This window comes from Ursus maritimus, unplaced genomic scaffold (assembly GCF_017311325.1).
Source record: "Ursus maritimus isolate PB19 unplaced genomic scaffold, ASM1731132v1 scaffold_33, whole genome shotgun sequence".
Taxonomy (NCBI): domain Eukaryota; kingdom Metazoa; phylum Chordata; class Mammalia; order Carnivora; family Ursidae; genus Ursus; species Ursus maritimus.
In genome coordinates, this window is record NW_024425897.1 from 6197088 (window position 1) to 6209302 (window position 12215).

The following is a 12215-nucleotide window of genomic DNA, read 5'->3' on the forward strand; positions in this document are numbered from 1 at the left end:
CTGGCGAGTGAATAAAGTGTGACTAGCAATTTGTGTGTTACACTGCCTTTTATCTCCAGTGGGAGCTGGAGTGGGTGCTGCTTGCGTGCATGCGTGTGCGTGTGTGTGCGAGAGACAGAGAGACAGAGAGACAGAGACAGACGGAGAGAACCAGAAAGTGTCTGGACTGGGGTAGGACAGCAGAGCCCTCACGGAGACTCTAGAGCTACTTGGCTGTGTGACCTCGGGCATACTCTCCAACCTCTCTGAGCCTCTGTTTCTTTGCCTGGTTTACAACCGCCTTTGCCCCAGGAGTGGCTGGCTTGGCTGACCTCCTAGCTCCCTTTTCCACGGTTGCTGAGAACCGTCACTCGAGGGGCACGTGAAGGATTCTCCAGCCCTTAAAAACGCTGCCGCTGCCTGCCATTCCCACCTCCGTATGCGATCACCTGGACCCTGGCAGTCTTCTTCGATCTGCCAGAGGAACCAACAACCCTACACTCCCACCGGGTCCCAGGGACATGGCCCAATTACATGTCTCTGCCTTTGCGTGTTCCTTGCTCCCTCTGTTCCTTATCTGGTGGGCTTGATCACTTAGCGTCACGGTCGGCCTGGATTCTAATGTCTGTTGCGGAGCCCTGGCCCGTGATCCGGCCTCAGACAAGTCATTTTGCCTCTCAGAGCCCCCATCTTTGTACTTGGGGGGAAAAAACGGGGGGGGGAAATAGCTCCTCCCTAATCTGGTTTTGTAGAGATGACATGAGATAACTCAGGCGTTCTCTGGATAACGGGTCATCATTTGCTGGTTCCTGGTAGTGCAAATATCTACTCCCAGAGGGCAACTTCTTTTCACTTTGGATTTGGGACCTTTTGATGTCATGGTTTTAAATTTTGCTGTCGTCTAACATCAGTCTGTTCCTTTCTGGTTTGTACCTCCCCTGTCTTCTTTAAGAAATTCTTTCTGACCCCAGGTCACAAATATATTCTCCAATATTTTTTTCCCCCTGAAAGTTCACAAGCTGTGCTCCTCACATGTAAATTCTCAATCCTTCTGGAGCTGGTCTTTGTGTCTAGGGCATGGCGGCTATCTAGGCTCTTTTTGGATCTCCGTTTTTCCACTTTGGGCCACCGTGGTCCTGGAGTCATTTCTTGAGAAGTCCGTTTCCCCCACAGCGGGGCAATGCTCCCTCTGTCTCCTGTAGGATTGGCGTGTGCACTCACGGAGTCTACCGATGGGGTCTCTCTTCTGTTGCTTGGGCCAATCTGTATCTTCCTGTGCTCTGACCACATGGTGTCAATGATTAGTGCCTTGTAGCAAGTCTCGAACCATTCTTCTTATTCAGAAAGATTTAGATAGTCTCACCCTTGCGTACCTCCATATACAATCATCTCCTTAAATCTGAAAAATGTGCTCTAGTGGTTAACATGTTTACCGCGAGGTGGGGACTAATCAGTTTCCATTTGTTCCTTCATTCTTTGGCCAACACCTACCGAGTGTCTATGCTCTTCCTGGAACCGGGCAGAGAACGGGATACAAAGTAAGTAAGACAGACCCCCCTGCCCCCAGGAGGCTCCCACTCTGGAGAGATTGTAATAGCTTGACAATAAGACCATGGTGATTATTATGGGTGAATTGGTCTCCCCCCAAATCCATGTGTTGAAATTCTAACCCCTGAGGATCTCAGGATGTGACCTTCGTTGGAACTATGGTTGGTGCAGAGGTAATTAGTTAAATGTAGATGAGGTCATAGTGGGTAGGGTTATATGACTGGTGTCTCTATGTAAAGGGGAAATTTGGAGACACACACACACACACACACCTACACACATGGGGAACACCATGTGAAGACACAGGCAGAGAATGGAGTCATTCAGCAGAAGCCAAGCTACATCCAAGCCACCAGGAAACCACCAGAATCTAGGAGAGAAGCATGGAACACATTCTCTCTCCCATGCCCCCAGAAGGAGCCAACCCTGCCGACACCTTGACCTTGGACTGCCAGCATACGGAATTGTGAAAGAATACATTTCTGTTGTTGAAGTCACTCTGTTTGGGGCACTTTGGGACGGCATCCCTGGGACACTAATACAGTGACGGCAAGAGGAAGGGGCCAAGGACACCAAGAGAAGGCAGGGGTACTGCCTGGGGCATCAGACCTCCCAAAGAAGTGGGGGTGTTGGAAGAAGAGTTGGCATTTTCCAGGCAAATCTTGGGGAGAACAATCTTGGCAAAGGGAACAGAGTATGCAAAGTTAGAGATGCAAGAAGGGGCGTGGTGTATTCCAGTGTTCTAGGCATAGAGGGCATTTCAGGGCATGGAAACTTTGAAGGTTGGCTAAGCACAAAGTCCTGAGAGATTGCATGATGATGATGGGGGGGGAGTGTGATGTTCGTGGTGATGATGGTGTGGGCGGTAGGTGGCCCCAAGGGGATTGCCACTTAGCTATTCCTACACACCAACCTACCCAAAACTTCGTGGTAAAACTACAACAATCATGTGTTTTGCTCCCATGTGTCATTCGGGCAGGATGCAGTGGGGACAGTTCATCTCTGCTCCAGATGGAGTCATCTAGGGTAGCTCAAAGCCTGGGGTTAAGTCCCAGGGCTGGGTGTTGGTGCTGGCTGTTCGCTGGGACCTCAGCTAAAGGCTGTCAGATGAGACACCCCCGCACATGGACACTCCATGCCGCGTGACCTCCCCACAGCATGGTAGCTGGGTTCTAAGAGCAAGTGTCCGAAGAGGAAAGTGGAAGCTTCGTGGCATTCTTAAGACTTAGTCTCAGATGTCATACAGCATCGCTTCCTCCATACTTTTTTGGAAGGTCACATAGGTGGACCCAGGTTGGCGGGGAGGAGACAAAGGCCCCACCAGTCAATGACGGGAAGGTCAGTGTATGGGAGGGGATGGATAGCCATCTTTACAAAACACAGTCCGCTGAGGGAAAGAAGACAACCAGAAACGGGCTTTGACAAGGCGGAGCAGATAGCAGGGGTCCACACGACTGTGGATGGGACACTCTATGAGCCCCTCGTCCTCCTCAGTGAAAGAACAAGGCTGGACAGTGAAAGAATCATTTGGGGTCACTCTCCCCCTACATTGCTCTGATTGTCTCTATTTTTCTTTGTGTTTCCCTGTTTCTCTATCTCTGTTTCTGTTATTTCTGTCTCCTCCTTCCTTTCCTAACCCTCCCCTTCTTCTTCCTCCCTCCCTCTCTCTGTCAAGCGGGGTCCCTCTCCCCACCCCGCCAACACCTCCAAGCCTGGACGGCTCTGCCTCCACTCAGGTCTCCCCAGGGCCATCCCCTAGGCGCAATCCCGCCTCCAGCCACCAGGTGTCAGCAGAGCGTCATCCTCGGGACTCCTCGCTAGGCGGTCCGCTGCCTGGGCCCTGATTGGAGCCAAGCCCCGTCAGTCAAAGCTGGGCGGGGCCTCAGAGCTTCTAGGGGACAGTGGGGAAAAGCGAGGTCTCCCTGGACAGTGACAGAGCAGTGACAGGCCTTATGGTCCTGTCTCTTTCTGCAGCTCTCCTCCCCAAAGCTTGCTGGGAGGAGAAACAAACTCAGCGCCGATTCTTTGCATGAAGAAGGTGCTTCCAGATCACTGTCTCACCCACTGTCACTGGAAGCAAATAGTAGAGCCTCATCCAGCCACTGGATTAGAGTAGACGCCCTGTGCCTCAGTTTCCCCTGAGATGAGGGAAACACTAGTGCCCGTTCATAGAGCTCCAGTGAGGATTCAGTGAGATGCCATAGTGAAGTGTTTGGGGCAGTGCCAGCCACACAGCAGGGACTCGGTAAATGAACAGTGTGACAAGTGCTAAGGGGAGGCTGTGCTATCCTGCGGTGCAGTCAGGGAGGGCTCCCAGGAGCAGGTCTTTAAGCTGGGTTTTGTAGGATGAGTAGGAGTTCGTTGGGTGCACAAGGACAGAAGTGCCTTCAGCAGATTCATTCACCAATTTGCTCATTCACTCCCATCTTCTTCCTCCTGCTTCTCTGTTCTCTTCCCGGGCCTCACTCTTCCTCTCCTGTCCTCTCCCTCTGCTGCCTCCTTCCCTGTCCTTCTCCCTTTTTCTCCTTTTCCTCTACTGCTCTGAATTCCCTTTGCCCCACCTTTTCTTCATTCCCCACCTCCCTCTTCCTCTTCTCGTTCTCACCGTGGGCCAGGGATCTGTGTTTCACGAATGCAAGGCCAAGTGGAGAACCACTGCTCTAGGGTTTGTATTTCTGCAAATCGTTTACCTTTCTGCGTCTTTCTTTAAAATAGGCGAATGACGTTCATGAACAGTGTATGACTAAACTTGTTAATTGCAGGAAGTTACTTTTCTTTTTCCTTAAAGAAGACAGATTTGAGTGGATTGGGAGCTCCTTTCTCCACATTAACCCAGGAATGAGGAAAGACCAGCCAGGTGGGCCACACGGCCAATTTCCAAGGCAGAAGTCAGAAGCTTGGGTCCAAAATATGGATCTAAATATTGGTCAAATCCTTTCCACCACCCGCACCCTCCCCCCCGAGATTGAGTAGGTGCTTTTTTTTTTTACATTTATTTTTTTTTAGTAATCTCTACACCCAACGTGGGGCTTGAACTCACGACCTCTAGATCAAGACCCTCACGCTCTTCCGACTGAGCCAGCCAGGCACCCCAGGGAGGTGCTTTAAATTCACAATTATCACTGGCTTTTTCCATCCTCATACAATGATCAGTCCCTCCCATGAGCCCCTCACCTTCGTGGCAGATGTAATTATCCACAATTTGTTTGGCCCTGCTTCTCAACTGGACTGGAGACTTCATGAGGACAGGATGGGGTCAGCTCACGTCTCCACGCTGCACGACCCACGCACCCACACAGCGCCCGGCAGAGTCCATGCACTCGCTGGGCGCATGCGTGATGCCCCTCCCCTTCCCTCGGAGAAGCCCATCCCTGATCCCCTGCTCCTCCCGGTTAGTCCTCAAATGCTCATGCAGCTGGTGCAATAGGGAGGAAACGCTGAGCTGCCGAAACTTCGCTATGTACTCGACCTCCGGGAGCGTAGTAGTCCGACCATAAGGGACTGCATGAATGCATGAGCAAATGCATGGCTCCCAACTTACATATTTCTTCTTCTGAGCTCCTCTCCTCCCCCTAAGTCCACCCACAAATGCCCACCTCGCACTTATCACAACGGTAGCTCGATGGTGAGTTGGGTAGCTGGGTAATTACTTATTTAATGCTGGTTTTGCATTAGAAGGAAAGCTCTGAGACACGCCTCCGTGTCACTGCAGTATCACACCCCTGGGACCATGACCGGCTCATGGTGGGCATTCAGGATTGCTGGCTGATTTACTCACTCTCTGACCCGCAACAATCTGTGGGTTGTTCCCATTTTGCAGGTGAGCACTGAGGCTCAGAGAGGGGGCTGTGACTTGCACAAGGCCACACTGGTGAGAAGTGGGAAAGTGGAGTTCAAACCCAGGGCTCTCTCTGACCCTCGGTCATCAGCGTCTCTGGAAGGTCGGGGGATTGCCCTTTGGAGCTTCCAGTACCAGAGATGCTGATGGGCAGGGCACCCTGACCCCGGCTTTAAAAATAGTCCTTTTCTTGTCCTTCCTCCCTTGGGTCTTTGATGCTGACCGGCTGGCTGGTGGGGCTGCTAGGTCCCGGGGTCCTGGGGCTGCTGACACAGGCTCTGTGGGGTGTGCGGGCTGGAAGCCAGGCATGGTTGGCATGGCAACATATTCTTAAAACTAAGGGTTCGCTCCCATCATGAGGAAGTAGTTCACTGGTAATGGACTTGGCATCAGGAAGCTTCGGCCAGACTGCCCCGAAGGAGATGCCTGGAAGGGGAGGGTGTGTGATTTCCCTATGTTGATCTGAGTAGCCATCACCCTTGGACCTTCTGAATTTCTGTGAAGTCCACCCACTTGTCAGCCATCCCCGGACCCAGGTCAGTATCCTCCCTTGTTCACACAATCCCAGCAGCCTTCTCAAAGGTGTCCCCACGCTCCCTCTGTGCTACAGTCTATGCTCCACGCAGCTGTCAGAAGGATCTTCTCCAAATGCAACTCCCATCATGACACCCTCCTGCTTAAACCTGCCATGGCTCCCCATTGCCCTCAGGACCTTCAAGGACTAATCCCTGCCTAGTGTCAGCAGCCTCCTCCTACATAAATACACTGCTCCTTTCTGTCCTTTGGACCCATCATGAGCCCTCCAGCCGCAGGGCGTCCCCAGTTGACCTAATGAGCCTCTATGCGGTCTTTAAACCTCAGCTCAGTGTCTTCCCTGGCTTCCCTGGCTAGGCCAATCCTCTGATGGCACCTGAGCCTTTCTGCTCTGCTCACATCTCTCCTGAAGGCCTAATCACACGTGCTGTTTTCTATTTCTTTGTCTGACTCCTTGATTCATCACCATTCCCTCCTCGACTCAGGTCTCCATGCAGGTAAGAGCCAGGTCTAATTTTGCATTCCGTGATCCAAAAGCCTGGGGCATGTGTGCTTGAGGCTTGATCGATATTTACAGAACGAATGGATGAATGAATGAATGGTCAAACCCCTAGATCAGAGACCAACCAACAGAACAGTCTCCTTAGAATCACTCACGTCCCGGCAGAAGGCCATGGAAAATTCAGACTGTCAGTTTAATGAAAATCAGGCACCAGGAGGAAAAACTTTTCTTGCTCTCTTGACCTGTGCCCATCCCCCCATCTTCTGAAGTCAACTCATTGTTCAGGCTCCTTCGGAAACACTTCCTCCTCCTTGAGTCGGTGCCGATCCCCTACTAGTCCCTTTGGGAGCACGGACCCCGGGATCTGTCGCACGGCGAGATGTGACTCCTGACTCCTCATAGCTGTGTGCCTTAAGCAACCGAGCCTCAGTGTTCTCATCTGGAAACAGGGCTCAGGAGCCTTATTCATGCCTCAGAAGCCTGGGCTCAGAGCCAGGTGCCTGGTTGCTACAAAAGTAGCCTGACTTCTCTCTTTTTAACTTTCAGCATTCCTCTTACCTCGGGGCCACCAGCATGTTCTGGTTGTTTCAGTCGAGAGAGTGTAAAGAACAGTGTCCAATAAATGCCTTCCCTCCAGGGCAGGGCTGCTTAGCCTCAGTGCTCCCTGTGTGTCCTGGGGGCCGTTCTGTGCCTGGCAGAAGATTCGGCGGCGTCCCTGGCCTCTGTCCGCTAGATGTCGGTAGCAGCCCCAGCTTGTGACCACACCAGGTCTCCAGCTTTTGCCAAATATCTCCTGGGGCAAAAATCACCGCAGGGTGAGAACCGCTGCTCTAGGAGAAAGGGAGACGTATCCTGGAGGGACATATATTTCTAAAGAGGGTGGTGGATGGGCTCGTAGGCAGGGTTGCAGGCAGGGAGGCGAACAGTTAGGACCCACTACAAGGTGGGCATTTGCCTCCGCCTCCTGCCTGAGACAGACTCAGATAAACTGCCAGGGCTGGAGGCGGTCAAGCCTCTCATCTCACAGACCGGGAAACTGAGCCCCGGCGGCAAAGGCTTTGGTATTGTGCAGGCAGCGAAACATGGGTATCTAACACACACACATACACACACACACACACACACACACACACGAATATACACACATTTAATATGTACATATATATTAGATATATTTTTTACGTATTTTATATGTAGCAACTCTATTAAAAGAGGCTATGGGGTCACAAGTAGGAAAAGGGCTTTACATTTTTTTTTAAAGATTTTTATTTATTTATTCGACAGAGACAGAGACAGCCAGCGAGAGAGGGAACACAAGCAGGGGGAGTGGGAGAGGAAGAAGCAGGCTCATAGCGGAGGAGCCTGACGTGGGGCTCGATCCCAGAACGCTGGGATCACACCCTGAGCCGAAGGCAGACGCCCAACCGCTGTGCCACCCAGGTGCCCCAGGGCTTTACATTTTTGTCTCTGTGCACCGATGTGGGCACACACACACGAGAAGCCCGACCTTCTTGCTTCCTTCCCTTAGTTCTGCAAAGAGGCAATGGAAGGGAATTTGGGGGGCATTTGCTGCCTGTGGTCTTTGGGCGTTAAGCCTTGGAGAGAAGGGAGGGGATGGGGGGCAGGGAGGGCTGTGGGCTAAACAAAAGGACAGTGTCATTCTGTCCTTTTGTTTTATTCCACTGTTTGTGGGGGGAGCAGGGCATGCATTTGGTTTTGAGCGAAAAGAGCTGACTTTTACCCTCAATTTTACATGCAAGCTGTTAACCAGCAAACAGACGAGAGGAAGTCAGGGAGGAGAAGTGGGGAAGGGCCCATCCCCCACCTTGCTGGCACAACGTGGGGCAGCTTTGGCCACCTGGGTGAGGAGTCTGGCTTTGGGCATCACAGGGACAAGGCTTACGGGGGGGGGGGGAGGCTTTCCAGGACAAACGGGTCGCGAGTGCCAAATGATCCAGATGAGAAAAACTTTATTAGTGGAAGGGAAATGTAGGTGGTTTTGCAAGCGTGAACTGGGGCGTCCATGGGGCACAGGAGGAAGAAGAGTGGGAGTAGTAGAAAGGACTGGAAGAACAGTGGGAGGTAAGTCTGGCCAGGTAGCCACACCCGGAGTATGGAGGTCCATGATGACTGCAGAAAGAAGTGGGGCTTGATCCTGAGGGCCCTGGGGAGCCATGGGAGGGTTCTGAGCAAGGGAGTGACGCCGTCTGATTGGCACTGGAGAACACTCCTTCTGGCTAGTGTGTGGAGCTGGGGAACCAGCAGAGAGGTGGAAGCTGTTTTCTTTAAATGAGGGAGGCCAACAGCTTGCACTCTTGAGTGGGGGTGCGCTGAGGGATGGGGTGGGACTTCTCCAAACGTGCACCCACTCCTCGGAAGGGGCCCTTGGAAGCTTCGCGGTCTACTCCTAGAGCTCCATGCGATCCAGTCCTTTCTACTTCTCAGAGCACATCTGTTCCTTTCTTTTTTCAGACGTTTTCTTTCATGGGAAGGAACACGTTACAGATAACAGTGTGGCGCACCGCCCCCCAACCATTCCCTTCCCTCCCCTGCCTTAAGGAACCCCGCCGCGTTATCTTTTTTCCGGTTCATTGTTTTACCCCTCTTACTATATGTTTATATCCATCGTTCCGTAACATGCCGTAGATGTAGACCCTTCATGGTGACGGGCGCGGACTGCTTTGCTGTACACACGTGATGCGAGGCGCGGGTCCAGTCCCATCCTGATGGGCATCGATGTTGCTTCCCTTGTGTGTTACTATAAACCACATTGCGGGGAACACCCCTGTGTTTGCGGACCACTTGATCTAAATTCTCCTTGAGCGGCCCCAGGACCGCTGGTGTGGAGACAACACCGTAAAGGGGATCATTGGACCCAAATCCCAGCTCTCTAACTTCCGGGTTGGGTGACAGAGCGGGGTGCCCAAGCAACCCTCATTTTCTCGTCCCTAGAAATGAGAAGAGCCATAGCTACCTTGCAGGGCTGTGGGAAGGGCGGATAACGTTACTATAGAGCACGAGCTCTGCAGGTGGTTCGGCTCATCCTTAGGCTGTTAACAACCTGAGCATCAGAGAGGGTGTGACGGGGATTATGGGACAGCCTCCTCTCCGGGGTTGTGCGGCCAAGTCACTGCACTTCCTTGGATCTCTCCTTCCCCGTCTGCAACACGGGCCTTGTGAAGATTTCAGGAGATGATGGGTGCCGTTTATTAGACCCTCGGCAAGGGTTTCATTTGTCTTTCCTCCTTTCCATTTCCTCATGCTGGCGAGATCGTTTGGGCATATGTTGTCCAGATCAGGAGACTGGGACTCAGAGAGGTGGAGAGACTCTCTGCAGGTCACACAGCAGGCTGGGGTCAGTGGATTCTCTCTGGGTCACGTCTCTGGGTTGGGTCCCTGTGGCTGTTGTCACAGACCTCCATGGCCAGCCTGCTTCCTCCCGAGGCGCCCTCTATACCCCCGACCCCCCTCTGGGACCCTCCCCCAACCTGAAGCTTGCCCCCCCCAGTTCTTGCCTCCAGGGTAGAACTGATACAAACAGTCTTCCACGTGGCCTCTCAGAAACCGCCACCAAATGCTCCCCGTAGCATAGCAACCATAGAATCAAAACAAGTTCTTAATAAAAGATCAAAAAGGAAGGGGGGATAGGGAGCCCACCCCCAAACCTCTGCCCCCTCCCCCCGGGCTGATGCCCACTGCTGGTCTTTTAGCTCATAGAGTTGACTTGGTTTGCATTGTATCTTTACATTTAAAGGCAACCCCCCGCCCCCCCTGCGTTGTTTTCCTCCAGGGCTCTGGGGCTGGGAGCCAAGAAGCGAGGTTTAAAATACACAAAAGGAAACAGAGCATGGCAGGTCTGGAGGAGGAGAACCATTAGCGAGGGGGTGTGCTGGGGGTGGCAGAGCGGAGCGGGCACTGGGCCATGTCTGGAGCTGGAGAGTGGCTTTGCCTTGGCCCCTTGAAGTCACTGGGGGGCTGCACGGTAGCACGGCAGGCGGCCCCTCGTGCCCGCTGCTCAGCCCTGCGTCGGCCCTCTGCAAAGAAATCCCAAATGTAAAGCCCGAAAGGCCCGGCAAGACGATCTAATCCCATGGTTTCCAATTTTTTTTAAAGCAAAGAAACTGTTTTCTGGATAACCTAGCATAAGGCACCCCAATATGCAAAGTAGATAAGAGAGTGTTGGAGTGGAAATGGGGGTTCTCCACCTTATCCCCCCACTCATGGGAGCCTTTTAACGTCTGCTCCCAATATCAGCACCGTAAGGCGCTACAGGGCAAGTCCAGCCCATTCAGTTACAGCTGGGGAAATTATTTTTATGGCGAGGAGTAGGAGCTCGCTACTATTGTTTGCACTTCCAACATGCCAGGTGTAGGGATATGACGTCACCTGTGTGATAGAATCAAATCCCCACGGTTACCCCATAAGGTAAGTTCCCACGGCTACCTGACCCCCACTTTGCAAAAGAGGCAGCAGAAGCACAGAGAGGTCTAGTTACTTCCCAAGGTCGCCCAGCTGGAAAGGGGTAAAGCCTGACTTCAGAGCCCACCCAGTGTCTTGGACTCTAGACCTTGTGGCTCAGGGGGTTTAAGGACTGTCTCACCTTTCCCACAGGAGCTGAGCCAGCACAAAGAGGGGGTCCAGTGTGGAGAGAAGCTCACTGGATCTTCATGGCTGGAGCTCTGGGTCCAAGATGGGCATCAGATGTTTGTCCTGGCTGTTGGGTAAGAGAGGGAGGGTGACTGGCCAGCGAGCACGGGAGGAGGAGGAAAGAAGCCCTGACATCACTCAGGGGAACTTGGAACTAGGGAGCTATGGCAGATGCTTGCGCTCAAGGATCAAATCATACCCCTGGCTGCAATCCCTGTTGGGACAATAGGCCCAGAGTATTTTGTTAGTCATAAATACCACCGTGCTAGACACTGTGCTAAGCACTTTATAGGCAAGATCTTAATCATCACAAAACGTCCAAGAAAGGTGATACTATCATCCCATTTTACAGATGAGATCACTGAGGCTCAGAGAAGTGAAGTGATTTGCCTCAGGCCACAAGCCTGGTGAGTGGTAGAGCTGACACTGGGACCCACGACTGGCTGACCCCCAAGTCTACGTACACGTTATCAGACCACTGTCATGTTAGCCGCCAATGACCCCAAAATCTTGGCGCTGTAGGAAACAAGGTGCAGACCGCCTGCTTCCCAGATTCAGCCAAGACATGACAACTGTGTTTGTCATGAAAATGCTGGTGCCTGCCTCGAGCCCTCTGCGCCAGCAAAGCCATTGTAGAGCAGAGCCCTACATGCTCTCCACTCCCCTACGAGGACCCCTCGAGCTGCGTTTCCTTTTTTTTTTTTCTTAAGATTTTATTTATTTATTTGACAGAGAGAGAGAGAGACAGCCAGTGAGAGAGAGGACACAAGCAGGGGGAGTGGGAGAGGAAGAAGCAGGCTCCCAGCGGAGGAGCCTGATGTGGGGCTCGATCCCAGAACGCCGGGATCACGCCCTGAGCTGAAGGCAGACGCTTAACAACTGAGCCACCCAGGCGCCCCTCAAGGTGCATTTCCAATCAGCGCAAAGCCCAGCACGGTGATGGCCTCGCTGCCCTTGTTTCTCCCCAGCCGCCTCCTGCAGTGCCTGCAGCCTTCCCCGGGGTTCAAGACCAAGGTCCGCATCAAGGAGTCACTGCGGGGACTCTCACCAGGTGAAGAGACACCAGCGGGGGGTTCATTCACTGCAGAACGAACCCCAAGTACGAGCACAGGCAGCTATGGAATGTGCAACATTGTATCACTTCCTTGGGAAAGGTGTCACTTTATG